This window comes from Ovis canadensis, chromosome 5, assembly GCF_042477335.2.
Source record: "Ovis canadensis isolate MfBH-ARS-UI-01 breed Bighorn chromosome 5, ARS-UI_OviCan_v2, whole genome shotgun sequence".
Classification (NCBI taxonomy): Eukaryota; Metazoa; Chordata; class Mammalia; order Artiodactyla; family Bovidae; genus Ovis; species Ovis canadensis.
In genome coordinates, this window is record NC_091249.1 from 41,288,407 (window position 1) to 41,306,902 (window position 18,496).

General features: G+C 37.0%; 1 long non-coding RNA gene across 1 annotated transcript in view; it reads left to right on the top strand.

Moving 5' to 3' along the window:
* Positions 1 to 13,403, top strand: part of LOC138441137 (uncharacterized) — a 232,363-nt gene extending 218,960 nt beyond the window's left edge. The window contains exon 4 of the long non-coding RNA XR_011257253.1: positions 11,226 to 13,403. This is a non-coding gene — a long non-coding RNA (uncharacterized lncRNA). The remainder of the gene's footprint in view (positions 1 to 11,225) is intronic.
* The last annotated feature ends 5,093 nt before the right edge of the window (positions 13,404 to 18,496 follow it).

Consider the following 18,496-nt stretch of genomic DNA (forward strand, 5'->3'; position numbering starts at 1 on the left):
GAAATTAGAATTTGGTATTAGACTATATGCTGTACTAAAAAATTGGGACCTTCTGCTCCAGACTAGATCAGGAGTTGGAACTGGAGCCCATGGGCCAATCTTGTTTTTGTAAATGAAATTGTAGCAGAACACAGCTACTCCCATTCATTTATATGTGATCTATGGTTGCTTTTGCACTGCAGCAGCAGACTTGAATAGTTGTGAGAGAGACTATATGGCCCACAAAGCCTGGACTATTTATTACCTGAACCTTTACAGAAAAAATTGCTGACCCCTCCTATCAATAATAAAAAGACATCAAAGTATGCGTGGCATCATCAAGTCTGTTTATTAGCAAGATAATACCAACAGAGCCTGGGAAACAGATATGAAAATATTAATTGTAATAACTGATACATAGCCTGCTTTACAGAAATTTCTCAGTAACTCTCTTACTATCTTAAAAGTAAATACAGCAATTATTGTATCATTTTTATAAAAGAGAAAAAGGAGTAACAAGCCAGGTAGCTGTTAAGTAATGTGTCCCCAAATAGAACATAGCTCTAGGAAGAAAGGGACTTTATCTTACTCACACTTCTATCTCCAGCACCAAGGATCATGTCTAACACCTGATCAGGCATTTATCTAAATAAATATTTATGGACCAAATGCGTGAAGGAATCAATGAATAAATAAATGATGAGTGGTAAATTTGTGTGGGAGTATAGGCAGCCTCTGGAAGTCATCCTGCAAAATCAGCCGACCCAACTATGTCATCCTGCCGGTGCATCAGGCAGTGACTTACTTGAGAACCTTCTATGTTGTCTTAGGAGCTAGGAGCCAGAAAAACCAACCCAGATTCTCTCAGCCCTGTAGGCTGTATCATTCCTCTCTATTTTACCTGAAAAGAGTTGTCTTTTCATTTATCTGATTTGTTTTTGCCGTGTAGTGTGCCCTATTTGCTGGCAGTTTCTCACATCCAGCTCATGTCTACTCTTTAATTTTAAGCAGTTCTGAAGTTCCTTCCCATTGCTACAGGGATTCCTTTCCCCTCAGCAGGTTACCATCCATCACCCACCCAGTAGACAGTGTTGAGTGTTGTCAAAAACTGCTGTTGCACAGTTTCTATCTAGTCCTTGGTCTTTCATCTGCACCAGCCCTTGAAAGCTGACAGGACAAATTGCTTGCTTTCCAGGTCGTAATGTTTATCTCCCTTCAGGTCTCACCATCTGCTGTGATTTGGAAGCTCAGGTAAGTGCATTTTTTCAACTTCTTTCAGCTGCTCAGCCTTCTGCAGGTATTGCCGTGTCTCTGTCCTCTCACTTTTCAGACATCATCTCCGGAACTGATGGAGTTGATATTGAAATTGATGAATGTGCATGGCGCCTTTCTCCTTCCGTGCTGCCTGTCACTCTTTGCATTGCACAGAGCTGATTTGTCCACGGAGGCCTTCATGTAAAGCAGGTGAAAGCATCTGTGAAATCACAATTAGCTGTGTCCTTCCTTCTTTCCACTTCTTATCTGCTAGTTCACAATATTACTGTCCTTAGTTTCTAAGGCAGAGACGGTAAATGGTGGCCAGATCTCTTTGGCTTATCCTGAAAGTGACTCAGAGTTTGGAAATTTGATTTTAAAATTTGATTTTAAAGATGGAAACCTGTCTTCCCTTCCAGATTTGGAAGAAGTGGTACCTCTGGCCTTGTGTTTCTCTTTGGCAAAAACATGCAGGAGTGAATTCTCAACTACATTCTTTTCATGCTATTCACACTCTGAAAATTTCCTTAGTCTCACTGCTTCTCCAGTCTGTCCTTACATCTAATCAGCATTAAGTTTATCATTGCTCTTTACACCGACAGGTACAGTTTGAGCTTTTTCAAACTCTGGCATAAAGCCAAGTGTCCGAAATTCTTTTAGAGAAGGATCTGGCAACCTTTTCTCATAAGTGCCATAGAGTAAATACTCAGGCTTTGCAGACCATATGGTCTCTTATCTCTCTTACTCAATTCAGCCATTGCAGAGTGAAGGCAGCCTTAGACAAAACCAAACAAATGAAAATAACTGTTCCAATAAAACTTTATGTACAAAACAAGATTTGGCCCATTGGCCGTAGCTTTCTGAACCCTGTTTTAGAAAGTCACCTCTGATTTTGAAACCTCTACAGTACATCACCCTTTGTTATCCATTCATTAAGGAATACCAAAATATATGGAATTATTACAGTAACTGGTACAATCTACTTCCACATTGATTAAACAAGTTTGTATGCATGAATGTGTATTAACAGGTAATCGTAGAAGCTCCAATTAAATGATTTTAGAGGGTCCTGAAGTTGTTTTCTCTGGATAGAGAAGCCTGGCACGCTATAGTCTATGGGACTGCAAAAGAGTTGGACATGACTTAGCAACTGAACAACAACAACACAATTTATTTTCTAAATTTTAAACATTTATGGCTTTCATGAAGCCTAATAAAATACTGCATATGAAGTCCTATGTCCTTCAGATGTTGTTTACATGAGTAAAGAATAGACCCTAATGAGACCCTAATGAGACCGCTGTTGAAGTTATTCCCTGGGCCTGACACAGTTCCCTTGGGAGCTACATTATCAGCTTTAAGTCGCCATGGATCCATTTAGTGTACTATAACAGAAGACGCAGCACTCACTGCCCTCCCGGCAGCCATGCCCCCTCAGTCTGTCAAGGCCCTGGGGAGTATTTGTCTCATCTCATCCGTCTCGTATTTGTTTAGCACTCGATACTGGTTACAACCTGTGCAGTAAAAACACAACTAAATCTTCCTGGAGATGTTTCTTGATAAACTACTGAGTACCAGTGCCAGGCACTGTATGTATGTATGTATTTGTGTGTGTGTGTGTGTATATAAAGCTTTCTGAGAATTAGAGACTGTATATATAGTCATATTATAGTAATTCTGTGTAATAATTCTATATATAAACTAATTCTTAGAACACCTAACTTTATAGATGGGCAAAGTGAGACTTAACATGTTAAACAGCTTGTCTACATCATAGAAGTTCAGTGTCTCTACCTCTGAAGTACATGCTTAATCACAGCGTAGTTTTTCCTCTTAATACGATATTTTCCATATGTTTATTCCCTTCCACACACACTAAAAAAAAAAAGGCTATTTCACTTAGTACTTGATGCAAGCTTTAAGATCAATAAATTTTTCTTGAATAATGAAAATTTTTCTCTAAACAAAATTTGCCCCTCTTCTCAGGAATCCTGACCTGATTAGAAAGCAACATTATTTACTCAAATATCTAAGCTGAAGGGCAATGGCACCTGTCCTTCATTTTCCTTACCTTTAGTTCTCCATCCAGCTTTATACATCAGCTCAGCGGGGCCATGGTGCCCAGATATTTGTCAAACATTATTCTGGATGTTTCTCTTGAGAGGTTTTTTGTTGTTGTTGTTGTTTTTTAATAAGATTGACTTATAAATTGGTAAACGTTGAGTAAAGCACAATGTCCTCCCTATTGTGAGTGGGTGGACCCTATCCAGTTAGTCAAATGCCTTAATGGCTGATCTCTGCCTGACCCCACACCCCTGAGCAAGGAGGAGTTTTACCAGCAATGACCTTCAGACTTGAACTGCAACACTGGATCTTGCCTGGGTCTCCTTTTTTCCTGTTTCTCTGAAGAACTCTAATATAATTACTTAGAATAAATTCTTTCTTTCTCTGAAATATTTTTTACCTTTCTCGTTGCCTTCCATTAGCTCAGGTCCCAATCTTTTGACTTATAATTAGTCTTTCTGCTCCCAGTTTCTCTAATTCCCAATTTAGAATTATGTCAGTGGCTCCCAAGTGACTGTGGATTAAATTTAGGCTCCTTGGCATGACATTTAAGGTCCCACCCAGTTGGGGGCCAGCTCCTAACCAGTCCCGTCACACATTCCCTCCCCATTCTGCTTCCCCATACCAAGTAGCATTCCTTGAACTGATCCTGCCTCCACACCTCTGGCTCTTAAAACCATCTCTGCCTCTCTTTTTGTGTTGGGAAATGTTTTTCTGGACATCTGAACAAGAATTCCAATTACCAAGTGTACAATCAAGTAGAAGTTAAAGATTTTGGTTCTAGCATCTTTGCTGACCTCACTACTCACTTGGGATCATGAGTTAAAAGCAAGAAAAGAATTCAGCCTTCCTGAAGAATTCAGCCGTCCTTTCCTTTCCTCTATGGATCATATAAATCCATATATACCCTTTAGACTATTCACACAATGAAAGAACAACCTGTTGTAGCCGAAACCATAAATCAGTAAGCACACTGACAATCCACTGTTTTGACTGCATTTTTATTCTCCTGATGTTTTTCACTTAACTGACATAATATCCCAGTTACATTTTCATGGGTAGCCACGCCTTCCTCAGAGAAATGATGTGAGACAGGGGCCCATATAGCTTCCAGGATAATTTGAAGTCTTTTGTTTCATGTTAGATTGAATTTCATCAGACTGATTTCTGACTACCTGTCATGAATGTTTCTTTTGTTCATTAGAATGTAAGATTAGGGTTGGTTTAAAATTCCCTTTGGTGAATTGTTAAGAACTGTGAAATGTTACCAAAAGGTCACTGAAATACATGTGCCAGTAGCTATTAAAGTTAATAGACAGCATGGCCAATTCTATATCTGGAAAATGGCCCAGTCAAGAATGCAGATACTGTATTGCCAATTCATTCAGCAAAGGAGATCAAGTTCCTCTCCACTGTGCTAAGCTAGGAATATAAAAATAAATGCAACATACTCTCTGCCCCTAAGAAGCTTATAGTTGAAGGAAGGAAACAGCCAGATTAACAAACCATAGCTTTCCGTATTGTAAATAATGCTTATAAACTTACAAGAAGGTGTGCATCAACTTACAGGGTAATCAAGAGAGGCCCCACCGAAAAAGGAAACAAAAACAATTTTAAACTGAGTCAAATGATTTCATGTAGTTGAAAATCTGGCTTGCTTTAGAGAGCTGATTCTCAAAGTGATATCCTCATACCAACATCATCAGCATCATCTAGGCACTTGTGAGAAATGCAAATTTGGGCCCCCATTAAGCCCTCCCGAATCAGATACCCTAGAAATGAGACCCACCATCTATGTTTTAGCATGCATTCTGCGTTATTCTGATACACACTAGCATTTAATAGTGACTAATTTAAAGCAGGGCTTCCCTGGTAGGTCAGACATTAAAGAATCTGCCTGCAATGCAGGAGACCTGAGTTCGATCCCTGGGTTGGGACGATCCCCTGGAGGAGGGAATGGCAACCCACTCCAGTGTTCCTGCCTGGAGAATCCCAGGGACAGGGAAGTCTGGCGGCCTGCCATCTATGGGGTTGCACAGAGTCAGACACAACTGAAGCGACTTAGCAGCAGCAGCAGCAGTGTTTGTTAAAATACCTATAGCAGAGGTCAAGTGGAAGATTTATATTCATATTTCTGTTGTTTTTTAAAATCCTGCTTTCATTTTAGGAGTACCCTAGTTTTTTAAAAAATGACATTACATATTCTATATGAATTTCAGTTCACAATAAAAACTCCAGATAAGGATTTGGTTATCTGTATTATCATATTCATTTGATATATCTCTTTAGGAATGACTGTAGTAAATGGCAGCTCTGCTTTCTAATTTGTGTCATAATTTTGCTTAACTGAGAATGGTGTAGATGGAAAGGTTACTAGTACTTGGAACTTCCTTAGATACTTTTCTGTGGTATTTGATTCTGAAGACTTTTTAAAAATAATTCTGGGTAGATTACTAAAATATCCAATTACAGTCAAATGGGAAGAATATTTTTTAGCATCAGTCCCATCATTCATCTTTATCTGATCCAGGGGGGAATTTTTTTTTGGGGGGTACACGGTGATATTCTCCATATGAGCCCAGTTCAGCACGTGGAACACAGCAGGTAGAGCCAATCATTTCAACCACCTCATGATGGCAGGTTGACTAAGGCACTCTGTTCTTGTCTCATGCATGGATTTGAATTTTCTCTCTTCTCTATCTACCTCCAAAATTTACTCACTGGAAGAGGGTGCCAAAACCAAGTCTCCAAAATCGCTGCTCTCACAGTCAAAAGACTGTGAAAGGACCTCGAGAATTATAGTCCCCTTAGAGCAGCCCAACACTGTCTTATATTTAGAATTTGGTGATGACCCCATAACCACCGGGTAAGGAGGGGTCCTGTGTCTTCTCTGATTTGAACTACAATGCAGCATGGTATTCAAGGCTACTGAGTAGGCCCAGAGTTCTATTAGCTACTAGGTGCATGAATGTGGGGAGAGTTACTTTGCCTTGTTTTTAATGGGGAAAAATCCCTCCACTGTTCATGGGAATAAAGAGAGCTAAAGTAGAAATTTTTGAATTATGCCTTCATATTATTATTCTTAGAGTAGTCGTTATTCTTGTTCTTATGCTGGACACCAAGTCTCCAGAATCCTGGCCTTGCATACTGGAAGGGACCCATATTCTGGGTTTAGAATCTGTTCTAAAGAATTATTTCTTTAAAGAGACATAGAGGATTATATCAACCTGTATATTTCAGCATTGTCTTTGTTTATTAGCTCTACCATAATATTTATCATTTACTTGAATTTTGAGATTCAACATTGTCTCCTGAGATGTTTGTGTTTGTTACTATTTCACCTCATTTCAACAGCAGATTTTTAGAATATCTCTACAGTAGGATATAAAATTATAGACAGATTGTTTTAAATGCTTGATTTCCTTTGTAAGTACTGTGGAGATGCTGTAGCTTTGGTTTCATACCATTGCAATAAAGGAAATATCACAATAAAATGTGTCACACAAACTTTTACCTTCCTAGTGCTTATAAAAGTTATACTTACTCTATACTGTGGCCTACTAAGTTTGCAATAGCATTATATCTTTTAAAATGTACATACTTTAGTTTAAAAATACTCTGTTGCTTAACAAAATGGTGGCCATCATCTGACAATACAGGATTGCCACAAATCTTCAGTTTTTAAAAGACACAGAATCTTTGAAGCACAACAAAATGTTATGCCTGTATATTGAATATTTATTTATGCTTACCACTGATTAATTTTTCCTAGTATTGGAATAGGTATTTGTGATACTATCTCATCAAATATCTCAGTTGACTTTCACATCACTCCAACAGGAAAAAAATTACTCAGGAACTTATTTTTTTCCTGTTACTAGAGATTAAAAAATTCTGTATGTATAACTTTTAGATTTCAATCAGTTGGGCTCAGCTCGTGACTACAAATTATCCCCATTATTTGAAATTTTAATCCATATGACAAAAATGTGCCCTATTCATTATAGTTAGCAACTGAATGAATCAAACTAATAGTCTGTCTAAATATTAATGTCTGAAGGGTGTCTGTGTCTCATTTGAATATGAAGTTTTGTTGATCCTTGTTCTCTCATTGTGTTCTAAAATGTGCCTCTTGCTTGAAATTATCTGGAAGATAATGATAAGTTTTCCTTGAACTTGACCTATTGAACATTTGCCAGAATTTCTATATTTGACTTTTCTGTCTTACAGTTAAACTACTTCTCCTTAAAGAGAATCCCCTTTAATAGGCTATTAGAAAGGAACCCTCAAGCATATATCCTTTTGGGATAATAATCTCTAAATTGCTATTTCTCATTTCCTAAATATGAACATCATTAAATCAAAAGCTTTAAAACTATGTATTAAACCGTGTCCTTCTACCATGGTAACTATTTCCTTGTTTTTATAATAGAATTTTAGATCTCAGATGCTATTTTTCTGAAGAAAATTCTTAAATGAAATTTTGTTACCACTTAAAGATAGATGTATTTTTTTGTTCTCATATGATCCATTTAAACTCAACATCAAAGTGAATGATGGACTCATTTGGGGAAGAAAATATATTCCATAGACCATAATTCCCCAAGACTTTTATTTATTTGATTTCTGCTCTTTGAGATCATGGCCTCATGACATGCAATTCTCAGTTCTGTGAGCCTCCTAGGAAATGGCATTCATAAAAATCATTTCACAGCAGACTTCAATGCCAACTCAACAATAAAATATTCCAGCACATTCTCACACCGAAGGCAACACGGACAGCCACTGCTCTTTTCTTTTTACGTTGAAAAGATATCTTTTGGTAAAGACATCAAAGGTATCTGCAGAGCAGACTACATAGCAGTCTCTTTTTAATAGAGGTGTCCTTGAATGTCAAACTCCAATATAATCTAATTGGAACTTTAATAATTCCAACTACTAGAGATTTAAAGATACTATCAATGCACGAATCCCTGCAATTCCTTTTCTTCAACTGAAGAAGTAATTTTGAATATAAAATTGAAGGGAATTTGTATCCATAAAATGTAAGTGGATCTTCAGTGCACCTGATTCTTCACTTCTCTCAAAGCCAACCGTGAAACCATCCCTCTAGTTGTCCTAGGGGGAGAAAAAAATCCTCTACTTCACTTAGTCTCTGATGAGTCTCTTTCCACCATGGATTCTCTATACCTTAAAGTCCTTTAGTTCCTTCCTCTTCCACAATCCCACCTTACTCCCCTTACCTTTGACTGTGGTATATTTAGTCATCCATTGGATGACATCAAATTTCACTTTCTTTGGGACTAGAGAAGGAAAAGCTGTTCTGATTCAGAGAGGAGCCCCTACAAGATATTGAGAATTTTGAAAATAGACTTCTTTTGGAATATCTCCTGTGCTTTACAGTATGAATCACAAATAAAAAAATCAAGGTCCCTTTGTCTAACTTTATAATGTTAAGTAAGTTTGTTTTGCTGTGTTTAGGTGAGAGGCAAGGGGCTGAATTTTTAGGAACACATTTATCAGATTGTTTGCACATATAACCTGAATTTATCATGTTGCTGCTACTGCTAAGTCACTTCAGTTGTGTCCAACTCTGTACAACCCCATAGACAGCAGCCCACCATGCGCCCCCGTCCCTGGGATTCTCCAGGCAAGAACACTGGAGTGGGTTGCCATTTCCTTCTCCAACGCGTGAAAGTGAAAAGTGAAAGTGAAGTCGCTCAGTCGTGTCTGACCCTCAGCGACCCCGTGGACTGCAGCCTTCCAGGCTCCTCCATCCATGGGATTTTCCAGGCAAGAGTACTGGAGTGGGGTGCCATTGCCTTCTCCAATTTGTTCAACTTATTCATTTTGTCTTTATCCAACTGGACATAGAAAAACAGACTGGTTTCAAATAGGAAAAGGAGTACGTCAAGGCTGTATATTGTCACCCTGCTTATTTAACTTATATATAGAGTACATCATGAGAAATGCTGGACTGGAAGAAACACAAGCTGGAATCAAGATTGCTGGGAGAAATATCAATAACCTCAGATATGCAGATGACACCACCCTTATGGCAGAAAGTGAAGAGGAACTAAAAAGCCTCTTGATGAAAGTGAAAGTGGAGAGTGAAAAAGTTGGCTTAAAGCTCAACATTCAGAAAATGAAGATCATGGCATCTGGTCCCAGCACTTCATGGGAAATAGATGGGGAGACAGTGGAAACAGTGTCAGACTTTATTTTGGGGGGCTCCAAAATCACTGCAGATGGTGACTGCTGCCATGAAATTAAAAGACTCTTACTCCTTGGAAGAAAAGTTATGACCAACCTAGATAGCATATTCAAAAGCAGAGACATTACTTTGCCGACTAATGTCTGTGTAGTCAAGGCTATGGTTTTTCCTGTGGTCATGTATGGATGTGAGAGTTGGACTGTGAAGAAGCCTGAGCGCCAAAGAATTGTTGCTTTTGAACTGTGGTTTTGGAGAAGACCCTAGAAAGTCCCTTAGACTGCAAGGAGATCCAACCAGTCCATTCTGAAGGAGATCAGCCTTGGGATTTCTTTGGAAGGAATGATGCTAAAGCTGTAACTCCAGTACTTTGGCCACCTCATGCGAAGAGTTGACTCATTGGAAAAGACTCTGATGCTGGGAGGGATTGGGGGCAGGAGGAGAAGGGGATGACAGAGGATGAGATGGCTGGATGGCATCACTGACTCGATGGACGTGAGTTTGAGTGAACTCCGGGAGTTGGTGATGGACAGGGAGGCCTGGCGTGCTGCAGTTCATGGGGTCGCAAAGAGTCGGATACGACTGAGCAACTGAACTGAACTGAACTGAACACAATGGTAATCACAAATAGAAAACTACTAAGCATTTTGCTGTGTTTGAAGAATTTATTGGAAAGCTAATCTGATGAATTAAGTTAAATGAGGGCTTTATCAAATATGTGACTTTGAGCTATAGTAAACACCTTCGAAACAGTGGAAAGACACAGGTACTAGGCAATATAGTTTCTGATCTTTTACACTTTTACACTGCCTGTTTGATGCATTTGGACACAGGGCAAAGCCTTTCTGGGCAGTGGTTTCCTTATCAGCAAAATTGAACATGTTTGGGTAAGAGTTTCCGTGTTTCTAGATTCAAAATTCTGATTTGAAACTCAAGAAGAATAATTTTCATGATGACTCTATTATCTTATTATTCACATATGATGCAAATCCTTAAAAAGTAATAAATTTAAACTCAGTTTTAGAGGCTTGATATCATCCATACCTGCATAGAATCCAGTGACTGATTCTCATGATCTTTCATTTCTCCAGCATTTTTGCAAAAGACTGAGTAAATTAGAGGTACATCTATTCAATCATTTAAGGACATTTATTGACTCCTGGTGAGATTTCCCAGGTAGCACTAGTGGTAAAGAACTGTCTGCCAGTGCAGGAGACGTGAAAGACAGGGTTTGATTCCTGTGTTGTAAAGATCCCCTGGAGGAGGATATGGCAACTGACTCCAGTATTCTTGCCTGGAGAATTCCATGGACAGAGGAGCCTGGTAGGTTACAGTCCATGGAGTTGCAAAGAGTCAGATACAAATGAAGCAACTTAGCATGTACACATTGACTCCTGGTATCTTTTATTTCCATTTACTTTTCCTAAAACATTTAAAAGCAAGTTGCAGTTAACATGACCCTTCACTTCATAATATTTCAGTGAATATCACCTAAAAATAAAAACTTCTGGTATATCCACAACACTATGGTTATGCCTAATGAACAAAGCAACAGTAATTCAAAAGAATCTTCATAATACTGTGCCATATTTACATTTATCCTGTTATTCCCAAAATAACTTTTATAGCTGGGTTGTTTTTAATTCTAGGATCCAATCAAGATTCATAAATTGCATTTGACTGTTATGTTTCTTTATTTTCTTTGAATCTATAACAGTGGCCAGAGAAGGCAATGGCAACCCACTCCAGTACTCTTGCCTGGAAAATCCCAAGGACGGAGGAGCCTGGTGGGCTGCAGTCCATAGGGTTGCTAGGAGTTGGACGTGACTGAGCAACTTCACTTTCACTTTTCACTTTCATGCATTGGAGAAGGAAATGGCAACCTACTCCAGGGTTCTTGCCTGGAGAATCCCAGGGACGGGGGAGCCTGGTGGGCTGCCCTCTATAGGGTCGCACAGCGTCGGACACAACTGAAGCGACTTAGCAGCAGCAGCAGCAGAACAGTGGCAATCAAAATATGATTCACAGGACTCTCCTGCAAAGTTTGTTTTATCTCAATCTAAGAAGGATTTTCACATTTTGAAAAGTTGTAAAATCAAATAACAAAAAAACAAAGAATACCAGAGAGGTTTTATGACCCACAAAGCATGAAACATCTGCTATTTGCCCTTTACAGAAAATGTTTCTTGACACTATTCTTACCTAAAACTGCTGATTTCATGAAGGATGTGTAGTTTTGTACAAAAAAGTTACTTAAATGTATCATTCTTTATGTGTAGTTACACAATAATTTGATATAGTCAAGCCAATTTTTTACAGATTATAATCAAAGGGTTTGAATTTTATTCATCAATTTTCTTTTCATCAATTTTAATTTTTGAATATGTAAAATTTTATATTATTCAGAAGACAAACAATATGAAAAATGTATTCTCAAATAAATTTCCACTGGCATCACTGTATCCCCAGTCACCCTTAGATAAACGTTAGTTGCTTCTGTTTTATCTTTATATATTTCTTTTTGTAAAAATAAGTTCATCATACTATATATCCTTCTGTATCTTGTTTTTTAAACTTATTTATGTATCCTCTAAATCAGTTAGTATCATAAGAAATGTTTTCAGTTTTGTTTGTTGGTTTCATGACTACATAGGGTTATGTTGGAGAAGGAAATGACAACCCACTCCAGTATTCTCGCCCAGAGAATCCCATGGGCAGTGGTACCTGGTGGGCTACAGTCCATGAGGTCACAAAGAGTGAGACACAACTGAAGTGACTTAGCACAGTGTTATATTGTATGGATACAACATAGACTATTCACCAGTCTCCTTTGTGCATGTTATTTCGTGTTTCTATAGCTGTGTGTTTTAGATTTGGGGCATTCAAGTAAGTATGTAATGGTTTTGCATTGCTATTTTAATATACAATTCCATAATGACATGTAATATTGTAAATATTTGTGAATGCTTATTGAAATTGTGTATCTTCTTTGGTAAGATGTCTCTTCAGATATTTTATATATTTTTAAGTATGATCAGTTGTTTCCATATTGTTGAGTTTTAAGTATTTATAGTTTTGTGTTTTACATTTAGGACTCTGATCCATTTGGGGCTAATTTTTGCTGACACAGTAAGATCAATGTCTAGACTCAACCCCACACCCCACTTCTTGCCGTGTGAAGGTCTAGTTTTTCCAACACCATTTGTTGAAATGTTACAATATTGTCAGCTCCATTGTACTGCCCTTTTTCCTTGAACAAAGATCAGTTGACTATATTGATATGGTCCTATTCCAGAGTTCCTTACTATATCCTACTCACCTATTTCTCTTTTATTTTACTACTTCTACATAATCTTGAATACTGTAGCTTTATACTAAGTTCTGAGGTCAGATGGTGTCAATTCTCTGATTTTGTCCTTCTTCTTCAATGATGAGCTGACTATTTTGAGTCTTTTGCCTCTCCATATAAACTTTATAATCAATTTGTCTACACCTACAAAATATCTGAGTTTTGAGTTATTAATAGTTGAGATTTTGATTGAGGTTGCATTGAATCTATAGATCAAATTGGGAAGAACTGGCATCTTGACAATATTGAATCTTCCTATCCATGAACATGAACTATCTCCTCACTTGTTTAGTTCTTTTATATCTTTCATCAGAGTTTTATTTTGTTAAATTCACTCCTAAGTGTCTAATTTGGGGAGATGTAATGTAAATGGTATTGTTTTTAATTTCAAGATTTGTTTTTCCACTGCTGGCATATAGGGAAGCAATTGCTTTTTGTATGTTAACCTTGAACCCTGAAACCTTGCTATAATCATGTATTAGTTACAGAATTTGTCCACTATTTCAGATGTTCTACAAAGATGATTCTGTCATCTGCACACAAAAACAGTTTTATGTCTTCTGTCTCAGTATATGTAACTTTTATTTCTTTTTTCTTGTCTAATTACATTAGCTAGGTCTTCCAGTATGATATTAAAAAGCAGTAATGAGAGAGACATCTTTATCTTATTCCAGATCTTAGCAGAGAAGCTTCAAGTTTCTTACCATTAAGTATGTAGGGTTTTGTAATATATTTGATTAACGTGAGAATGTTGCCCTCTCTTCCTAGTTTTTCAAGAGTTTTTATCATGAAAAGGTGTTTGATTTTGTTAAATGTGTTTTCTGCACCTACTGAGATAATCATATTTTTCATTAATCTGTTGATGTGATTGATTGCATCAGTTGATTTTTGAGTTTTGAATCAGACTTATATGTCAAGGATAAAACCTGCGTCACAGTATATAAATGTTTTTTACATCTTGTTGGATTTGATTTACTAACATTTTGTTAAGGATTTTTTGCTTCTGTGTTCGTAAGAGAGTTTTCTTGTAATGTTTTCATCTAACTTTGTTATTAGGATAATGCTAACTCATAGTATGAGGTAGGGATTATTCCTTCTGCTCTGTCTTCTGGAAGAGATTATATAGAATTGATATAATTTCTTCCTTAAATATTTGGTAGAATTCACCAGTAAACTCTCCTGGCCTGTTGCTTTCTATTTTAGAAACTTATTTATTATTAATTCAATTTATTTAATAGATACAGGCCTATAGGTTGTGTGTTTCTTCTTGCATGAGTTTTGGCAGATTGTGTCTTTCAAAGTATTGATCCATTTCATCTAGGTTATCAAATATATGGGCATAAAATTGTTCAATTTGGAATAACATATGAATATGAATAACATATTCATTTATTATTTAATGTCCATGAAATTTATAATGATGATTTCATTTCTAATATTAATTATGATTTAATATTAATGATTATTTCATTTATAATATTTCTCTTTATTTTCAAATATTAATAATTTCTATTTCCTCTCTTATTTCTTAGTTCATCTAGCTAAAAACTTACCAATTTCTTTTATCTTTTCAAAGAGCCAATTTTTGGTTTCATTGATTTTCTCTGATTTCCTCTTTGCAATGCCATTGATTTCTGCTCAAATTCTTAATACTTTTTTCTTCCTGCTTCCTTTGTTTTAATTTGTCCCTCTTTTTATGATTTCTTAAGACAGAAACTTAAGTTATTGATTTTAGATCTTTCTTCTTTACTAATATTAATACAATACTATAGGTTTCCTTCTGACTGCTACTTTTGCTGCATCTCAAAATTTTTGAAAAAATGTGCTTTCACTTTCATTTACTTCAAAATATTTTTAATTTCTCTGGAAATTTCCTAACTAGATCTGTGTGTTATTTAGATACATACTGCTTTATCTCTTTATGTTGGGGAATTTTCTTTTTAAAGTTGTTAATTTCTAATTTAATTCCACTATGGTCTGAAGCAGACCTTATGTGATTTCTATTCTGTTAAACTTCTTAAGATGGGTCAGAATGCAGTCTATCTTGGTGACTATACCACAAAAGTTAGAGAAGAATGTATAATCTCCTGTTGAATGATAAGGTACTCAATAGATATCAATTAAACCAGTGTTTGAATTTGACTCTGAACTAATTTTCTGCTGCTGAATCTATCCATTTCTGATAGAGAGGTATTACAATCTTCAACTATATGAGTGAATCCATCTGTTTTCCCTTGCAGCTCTATTAGATTTTGCCCCACGTATTTCAGTGTCCAGTTGGCCTCTTAGATCTTATCAGAAGACCAACTTTTAAAGAAATACCTACTAAAAGAACCTTCAGCATTGACCCATGGTGATAGGGGAAAGGTTGAAGGAAGGCAAGAAATGCTGTCAATGCTTAATGTTGCCAACATTGTGATCCACTTAGAGGCAAGCCTGCTGCTACCGTTTATTGTGTCCCTGGTTCCTCTGATCTTGGTTGTCTATGCTTCCTGTCACACCTGCCCTAGATCTAAGCTGCTTATGAGCATGCTGAGCAGAGCTTCAGTACCTACTGCTACATCAAATCCATTGATAAATAGAAAATGATTCCCTTTCCTTCACCCCTCCCAACTCTCATTTTTTAAGGGGGCAGAAGGGGAGAGAATCAACCCTCTTTCAATCTGCTAGCCTTTCTGCATTGCATGTTTCTCATTATGAACAACATCTTTATAATCTGGGTGCATCAATAATGTGTTCTTAAGAAGTAAACAGAGAAAATGTGTCTCTATAGTTAAACTTGTACCTAAAGCCAAGCTTTCATTTGGCATACACTCTATGTATTGACTTCATCTGGGTTATTCAAAATAAGCACTGAAAAACTGAAGTGTAGGTTTTTAAATGAGGCATATATGACTGTTCTTCTCAATTTAATTTTCAGTTTTATGAATTAAAATGATAAGTCAGATGACATCCTAGCTAAGGAGTAATCCAGAGTACTCTGAGCCCCAGCCAAGATGAATGATTTACAGATCCCAAGCTCAACCACTTCTCTATCTTTGTTCATTTTTAGTTATATCTGAAATATCCTTCTCCTGACTTCTCAAGTAAAGATGCAAATCTTCAACTCCCACCATTATTTCCCAGGATGAGAGAAATCACACATCACTTTTTTCCTATACTACTTTCATGGCATTTTTTTGCTTCCCCTTCAATTACTTAAGTGCAGTTTTTATTTTCACCACTGGATTACTAAACCCAGAACTCACAGTACTTAGCTCTGGAACCTCCTATTTAGGTGACAATAGTCTATGTGAATCCTAAATATGTACACAAATACATACATGCACATAAACATTATTTACATTCCAGTCCTTTCCATAGGTTCATCAATAATATTTATACTTAAGACTTTTAGAAAGTAAACCTAAAATGTAAATAAACTACCAAAGGGTAAGGAAAAGGATGAATAAATGGTATTGATTATATGACTTGTTGGGGAAATAAAACAGTAAAATTGATACTTAACTAGGAAAAAATACACTCAATAGCCAACTTTCCAGTATGGTTTTATTTACTTTGTAATATCAAATACATTCACTTTTTAAATTCAAATGACTATCAGAATACATATATTTGTGGACTCTGTTTAAATTGCTAAAGCAAATTGGGTATAAGAGTATCCAAAGAATTTGAGGCCAAAAATAATGCCAAGTTCATGGGAAGTTTTAAAATTTTCTGCGCCACTGTACATATTTAGATGAATTCTCTCTTATTGTCAAGAACCTGTAAAAGGGCAAATGGTGTCTTAAAGGGATGCAGGCACCACACAAAGCTGATTATTGGTTCTAGTTTGGTAAGCATGATGTGTACATGTACTACCTGCCCTTTCTGGTACTGAGAGCAGGGTTATAAATATAACAGAACACAGTCTCAGCTCTGAGGAGTTCACAGTATGATGGGATATAAAACTTGTCCTCCCGCAAATGATGGTGCGCTGTGCTAAGTCTGAGAGGAAATCCAATTAGTAATTTTGCAGAAAACAGAAGAAAGAATGCTTTGGGGGCTGTCTTCAGAGAGGAAAAGACATCTGGAGTAGAAGCATGAGTTTTGCCTGTCGGAGATCAGAGAGAGGAGGATTCATGGTAAAGACTGCAGCATAGGCAAAGGCAAGAAGGGACTGCCTGGTACGTTCTATAAACTGCTAGAAGTTCAGCGAGGTAAGGACACATGGTTCCAAGGTAAGGAAAGCAAGGATCAAAAGGAAGCATTTAGTCTGGTTGCAAATACTCATGATTTCCATGGTAAGGGATCTGGACTTGACTCTGAAATAATGGGGAAGCAGTAAAGATTTATTCTTGGGGATACTTCTGGAGTGTTCACACAAAGTATCTCTTTGAGACACTGGTTCTGATTCACATATGAGGCTAGGAAACAAATCTAAGATTCTTAAGGTGGCTTCTAGAAGCAAGAGTACTTAGGTGAATCTCAGTATACCTCTGACACTCTGCAGAGCAGTAGAGAGAGCACCCTCCCCTATTCCCATTTGGTCTGCTTCAGTCCTTCCTTCAGCCCTCCACTCTCTTCTAGAGTGCTCTCTTCCAGAATGTCTCTCCTAATTAACCTGATCCACTTGCATATCCCTTGATAGCCATCTTGTAGTCACTATTGTCTCTGTTTGCCTCATCTTTGTGTTCTCATCATTTTCATTTGTTTCGGTCTTGTCTCCCAGCTGCACCAAAAGTATTTCTGCATTTTACCTCATTTATTCCTGTTCATACAGTAAACATACAATAAATTCTCTTCACTGTCTGATGGGCTGACTATCTTATAAGACAGACCTAAGAAATAGACAAGGCTAGGGATTTTAGAGAAGTATATCGTAATAAAGGAAGCCCCATTAGCTAACTATTGGAAAAAATGAGCCTACTAGCTAAAAAATATTATGGCAACAGAGGGAAGACCAGAAAATAGAGTGTTAGAGAGTATTCTGAGAAAGAAAGGGAGAAGAATTCATAAAGGCTTACTCTCTGAAAGATTGATCATGTTGTGGCTATAGGGCTAAGAATCTAATTATCTGCTTTGGGGAATGTTGGACCACAACTTTCCAAACAATTATCTTGGAAGACATGTTTTATTACCGAGTAATTATCCTTGATTTTTAAAATATTGTAAAAGTTTATTTTACAATAGTTTGTTTATATGCCTTATAAACATTACCAGAATATTTTCAATCAAATGTCATTTTGCCTAGCCATAAACTCCTTTCAGCCCCATAACTATGTCAGCACAGTCTGAATTCAGGAAACCCCACCAGGATTTTGGTGAAAGATTTCCATCACTTCAAAACAGAGGACCAGCTTGGGAATGAGGTGAGTACCAATTCATTTCAAGAGAAAATTTGGAAGTTGAGACATGAGGAGCTTGGCACGTATCCTGGATTCTGGTTGCCTCGCAAACAGACACAACCTGGCATTCATCTGCATAGGAGGATAAGGAAGGTTACAGAAAGTGTTCTGAAATGTCCACTGATGGGATTAAATTGTCTAAAATCCAAACAGCATTTAGTTTTATTTTTCACTCCATTACTTACCTGTGGTTACATATTGAGGAAATTTGATGACAGTGTTTATTTATATAAAGTGTAACCATATGTTTGG